This window comes from Silene latifolia, chromosome Y (assembly GCF_048544455.1).
Source record: "Silene latifolia isolate original U9 population chromosome Y, ASM4854445v1, whole genome shotgun sequence".
Lineage (NCBI taxonomy): Eukaryota > Viridiplantae > Streptophyta > Magnoliopsida > Caryophyllales > Caryophyllaceae > Silene > Silene latifolia.
This window is the reverse complement of record NC_133538.1, coordinates 307,026,653-307,033,720: the sequence shown is the minus strand read 5'-3', so window position 1 is coordinate 307,033,720 and position 7,068 is coordinate 307,026,653.

Here is a 7,068-nt window from a genome sequence, read left to right as displayed (position 1 = left end):
TCACATAGGCACACTGTTAGGAACACTTTGTCTGGCCTTATAACCGCTTATAGAGTTCTTATAACACCCTTAAAATAAACGTTATCTAATTACTTAAATTCTACGGAAAAACTGGTAGGATATGTTTTTAATTGGTTCAACTAGATAAAAACCTGTAATTTCAAAAATTTTTCTAAACCAATCACAACATTTCCAACATTCCCAAGAGGCGGGTGCCAAAACCTGCAATGCTAACGAACTAATTTACATGCCATAGCTAATCTATATGAAAAATGTAATGATACAAACCCAAAATAGAAAAGGGAGACATATGTCCCTTCAAATTATATACAAAACCAAAAGTTAAAAGGTTTACTATAAGAAAAAGCCAAATCTAGGTCCAAGGTTCCTTATGCTCACTAGCTCGTCTGTGACCCCAACAAAGCATCAACAACCTGTCAATCGCATTTTATACAAACACGAAAGCCACAATTCAGTGGGGAGTAACTTCGAGTCCTCCCAGCCACGAATCGTCATAATTAATGTAACATGTAATGAAACATGTAAACCATATGAAAATTTAATCTACTTTCCAAGTATCCTAACATATGAATGCTAAATTGACTGATTTAAACTATCATGTGAAAAATATAACAGGTAGTAATCCAAACTCTATCAACCATAGCCGGCTTGCATCTCACCTTCTATGATTCATAGAATCACCAAACAAGAAAGGGCAATATATCAAAGACAGGGTCAATAGTCACTCTGTAACTCGAGTCTATACCACGAGGTAGGGAAGGTAATCGAACCGGTATCTTGGCTCAGCGGTTAATATTAATAAAACATGGCCAAGACACAACACAACCCTAGCCTAAAATCTGCGCAGACCTAGACATGTGGATACACACCACCGCACCCAAGACCCACAATTTTTCTAAAACAAAGTGAGTACCCTAAGGAGTCCACCAAAGGGTTGGCTAGTACTTAAGCTGACCACTTACTATCAAAATAAGTAACGAGGTCATGCCCCAACTTGGATATAAATCCACTAGTCAGGAACACAAAGGCTATTAAGCAGTGAACATATACTCGTCAGAGACTATAAAGACCTATCTATGATGAAGGCCGAAATACTCACCTAGGACCTAGTCACAGCTAGTCCCAGCTTGAATACTTTAGCCCACACCACACAAGACAAGTAAGACACCCACTTAACCATAAGAGGGCAAAGAGTCCAGCTTACCAACCTAAATGCTAACATTCTATCATGTGAAAGGCTATATAAATGTCTATTCAGCAGATAAACCAACAGAATCCTCAATACCAATTCCCAATTCTAACAATATTAACCAAATTAAAGGCTTCGGGGAATCTAGGGCCGTTTTTACTATATAAGAAACTACTTAAATTCAACTAACTACACATGTGAAATAGAGATATAATAAATGGCCTAAAGCAAGAAAAAGGCCGATTATCTAATTCATTCAACCGAATTTTTACCCGCAACCCCAGCCCTGCGACAGTGCACGGTTAAATTGCGGGTGACCAATCACTCAATTAATCGACATCGCATCGATCAAAGGGACTAAGGCTCGATTTTCGACAATCAACAAAACATTACAATTATCGCTATATAATTCATTCTGAGCCTAATCTTTACAATTTCATTTTCAAACCTATACTAACATGTGCAACTACCAAAATAAATATAATTTTTACCTTTAACATAATTTTTATTACTCATTTGATTTAATTCAAAAGTTTACCCATACATTACTTATTCTAATTATCTCATTAATGAACCTAAAATGACGAACAATGCATGGAAAACCGTGAAACAAGCAACGGGCCGACCCCGGCCAGCCATGGGCCAGCCGTGGGCCTGCCGGACTGCTGTCGGGCCTGCTGCCGCCCCCCTACATCTCACTTTTTTCCATTTTTGTTCACTATAACATCGTCTGAACACTAATTAATCGTTCCCAATTCAACTTTGTTAACTTAAACTAACAAAAGGCATAAATTAAGCATGCATGCATCAAATTTTAACATGTGAAAATTCCTACTCAAACCAAAAATCACAAAACATCCAAAAACAACAAAGCATGTGACGATCTTTCGTCGAGTAACTCGAAATATGTTACCTTAAGCTAGAAAAAGAGCAATTAGCACCTTAAAAACCAAACCCTAACAAGCACTAGCCGCTATCCTCGACAATATACGAGTCCCCAAACTCGTCTTCCAATTCTTCACCTAAATAAACAATAAAAACACAATAAATAAGCATGAACACCGAAATTTCCGAAAATTCGTCTTAAAACAACTTCAAGAAAACTGAAATTAAATTATACCAGGTTGTAGATCTCGCGAGGGGATTCCGGAAATATAAATTATGCGAAAAACCGATAAGAAACGCGAAAGATATGGTGATTTTAGCTTAGATTTGTATAAAATGGTGTTTGGTAAAAGGGAAAGTTGTTGATGAAGATGGAGAATAGAAAAATCAGAAAAATGAAGGGAGGGGGAGAGGTGTCCGCGGGAAAGGAGAGAAAGAAAGGAAAGAGCGGGTTTGAGTCGGGATTTTACGAGTCGGTTTTGACTCGTTTCGATAATAATTAAAACCGTTTGTCAAACTCAAATTCCGACAAGACCAAAGTTCTTAAACACGAGATTACAAGAAAATTGAATACTCATACGACCCATTTCCAAATTCGTTTACCCAACGTTCAAAAGAATTGTCATTTTCCCCCCGATACGCCCTTATTTCGAAATAAAAAGTTTTACACGGTTTAAACTATTTTTAAACATTTCGATACTATCAAAATAAATACTTTTCTTCAAAATATAATAAAATTATATTTCTTTGAATTATTTTTACTTTAAATACTTAAATATCAACTTTTATTTGATTAATAAATTATTTCCGAAATATATTAACGGTCCGAAATTACGAGGCGTTACAGTTCTGGCAAATTTTTATAGCCTGGTCGTGGCGAGAGCTACTATAGTATTCTAATGAGTCGATTCTTTTGACTAAAGACTGTTCGCCTAAGATGGCACAGTTTCAAATTAACTTTGATTTGTGTTACTACAACCTTCGTAAATGGGGTCAAATGGGCATATTTTGGGTTATGATGGCTGTGTCTAGTCGAAGGGAATAAGTGCGATAGGAATTGTCCACCCCATGTCAGGGTTATAACAATATCTCAGGGCCACTCGAGGAGTAATGAACTGGAAATGCGTGGCCACGCTCGGATGATATCTATGGTAGATGAATCCGGTCAATAAATTATTCTCCAGATCGAGGAAACCACTCTCGATATGATCACTTGCAAGTACGACCTGAAAGACACCTTGCATTGAGTGGGAGATAGTAATATGACAAGAGAATTGGTGACGCACACTTGTCGAGGACAAGTGGGAGATTGTTGGAATATGTGTCCTCCGACAATAATGTGATCGCAACTGTCGATCATGATGATCACATGTTTAAGTCTCATTTTAATAATACATGTGGGAAGTAATATTTTACAGTCAACTAGTCCACACATATCGGTAATGATTGGCTGACTAGAGTTTGACATTACTGTCGTGCGACGGTGGTGATCAATTGATTCCCTTAGGTCATACCTAAAGGGTAACACTCTTAAGTGATTATTTAATTGATCGTATGACGATACGGGTTAAATAAATTAGTTAAAATTGATGGACGATTTTGGAAGTAATATTTACGTGTCTCATTGTAATTTGATTAAATAAGATACGGTCTAAGTAATCGAATTATTTTATTACTTAGATGAAATTATTTTTTATGGAAACAATTGAAACGGAATGAATTGATTATTATAAATACAGAATGTTGTAATTTATGACTCGGGAACCCATTACGGTACAAGTAATTATGAATTACTAGGTTAACTTTATAAGTGACATATTTTATTAATATGTTGATTTTTAATTGTTAAAAATACATTTTACATACCTAATGTCATGGAACATGTTACATGTGACAAATTGACAAAATAATGTGTAAAATGGATTTTCAGTTTTACACTATATGTACCGAAATTATGGGTGGGTTGGGGTTTATATTATGTTTTATTATTCATAAAAGGAGCATAATGATTAACCTAAACACATAGCCTTGCATGCCTAATTTCTTGGGAAGAATTGAAGCTCATGCATTGGCCCTTTTAACCCACCCCACCCGGTTTTGTCATAGAGAAAGGCCAAGGATTTTTCTCTATAATTTGATTATTATACACTACATGCATACTAGTGTATTATTCATTCTCTAACACATCTAAAATATAGATTTTTTAGAGAGAATATTACTCCTTCTTCTCCCTTCTCTTAACCGAAAACAAGAGACAAAATTCAATATTTTGGGTTAATTTTATTAAGATTAATATTGTTCTAGTATTAATAATATTAATCTTTTGAGAGGTTATCTTGGGTATAATTCCTTGGGAGGGATTCTAAGCTTGAATCCTTGTCCATCCAATATTAGAAAGCTAGAGAACAAGTGAGTAGGAGAACTCATTTGTGCCCATATATCCGAAATCTCAATGTAAGGATGACGATTTCTTCTTTATCCTTATTCTTGTTTGCATGCATAGATCTAAATTAATTTTATGACTAAATTATTAAAACATATTTGAATGTGTTAAGTATAATGAGATATAGATTTCTAACAGAATCATCAACTTCTACTGACACACCAAGCACACAATGTACACAGGAATAACCCACTCGACCATTACTTGTACTCTTCCCATGATATTACTCAAACGTACACCAACACAACTATCAAACTTTACTTTCATTCATTACTTGCCAACGACTGCCAGTTACAAAACACACAAAACAACGGTCTTACCACAGATTCGCAACAACACATTGTTCATTCCACTCTATCACTTTAGCCACACAACACAACACAATTCTGCTAATGGCAACTCCACCACTGCTAATAACATCTAATTCTCATGACAACATAATGAATAATTAACTGAAAATGAAGTATAACGACATGCTATTATAAACTGCTACTCGATTACACAATGACCACTATAAAATTATCCAAGCAATCATTCAACATACATTTAAATGTCATGAAAACACTATAAAATTGTTATAATTACGTCATTTTTCCTTTGCGACATTACTCTTCCCCTCTTAAAAGGAACTTCGTCCCCGAGATTCACCATCAAACCACTTTCCTGTCCCACAAACCGATACCTACTATACCATATTGACATTACTTAAAAACCACAAAGTAAACCTTGACTCATGACAACCAATAAACTTCTTGACATTACACAATTTGACTCGTATACATAGAAAACCACTGAAAACGTGTATCACACCACAAGATATACCATTACCAACCAGCAGCCATTTTACCAATTACTTGTTATACGATCATACCAATTACCCAACAAAATTATAATCACTGTACATTACTTATCTAAGGCGGCTTGATTTAGTATATAAAATTATATAAATATCACCAAAAGTTGTATAAATTAACTAATATGCACATTGTATAACCACCGTTGAGACTAAACAGTGATATAAGGCACCCACAACAAGAAATAATATAACAACATTTAAGGACATGATGATTCAATCAAGTTTTTAAACGGAAAGAAGCTGTAACAGTGCTACTCGATCGAGTTTGTAAGGCACTCGATCGAGCTGGACCTACTTGATCGAGTTCGTCAGCTACTCGATCGAGTGGGCTGAGATCAGAATGCTCCCCCAATGTCACCCTTATAGTTACTCGATCGAGTGAGGGGTACTCGATCGAGTAGCCACAAGTCAAAATCCCCCCCCCCCCCTCCCCCCTAAAACGCCACTTCAAGACCAAGCAACATATATACACGAGTTGGAACGCTTTCCCGACCCAAAATCCGGCATAAACAGTCTAAAAAGTATCCAAAATACGGCCGTATGGCCAACATACACACTAATATACATTAAAGTACCAAACGGAACAAGTACTGTCAACTACAAGATCATGAAAGATATAAAAATAAAAAGAGTATCATCACTCCATGGCCTGCTCATCCATCACTTCGTCACCACCATCACCACCTGACGTGCCCGCTCCAGCTGCATCGTGACCTGTGACACCACCAACACCGGCATCTGCCCCCACACCCAATGAAGCCAAGCAACCGTAGGGATATGACTGAGGCTCTCCCCAAGTAGACCTCTCCACGCCAAAAGAGTGGAAAACTCCACTGTCGTCCCCAACGCCTCTCCACCACACCGGGTGCGCTGCTTCAGTCCTGATGCCCTGGACGTACTCCATCTCGTGGAGGTTTCGGAGTGTCAAGGTAGCGGACACCCTCTCCTTGAGCTCGCTCACTCTCATCTCAGGGCTGTAAAAGGAAGGGTAACCGGGAAACTGGTACTGTGGAGGCACAGGCTGCTCTGGCTGAGTCTCAGCCACCCTCTCCCTCACTTGTCGAGGTCCTCTCCCTAACCTAGGCTGGGCATCCTCAGGTCTAGCACGATTCCCTTTCATCGGCTCAGGCATCACCTCCAAGATATCCGGGTCAATGAGGTAAAGCTGCCTCTCAGAAACCTCCTCATCCTCATCATCAGAATCGGCAGCCACTACTGCTGCCGGTAAAGGCTTGGTCACGGGAAGGTGCTCGGGAGCAGGTATCCTCATCCAACTCATTCCCCAAACTCTCCATGCTAACCCCCCATCCTCCAAAGTCCACAACCACTTGGTGTCAATAAAATACTCTCGGTCCATGGTAGGCACTATCGGAGTCAAGGGTGTATAGGCCTAGGAGGCCTCAAAAGCGGTCAGACGCTCCTCCAAACGCGTGGTAATGGCACCATGGCTCAGGAAACGGGTGTTTGTAGAGGCCATCAAGGCCAACCTAGCACACACTATGTCTGGGCACTGAAGGTGACTCTTTGAGATCGGGTGGGGTTAAGTTACGCCGCAAGCAACATCACCTCGTGTGAGTTAAGCTTACTCACATCTTTCCTCTCATAAATAAAACATGTCAAAGCACGAAGAAAGATCTTCAGGGTGACTTGTTGAACATCATTAATCAACATGTT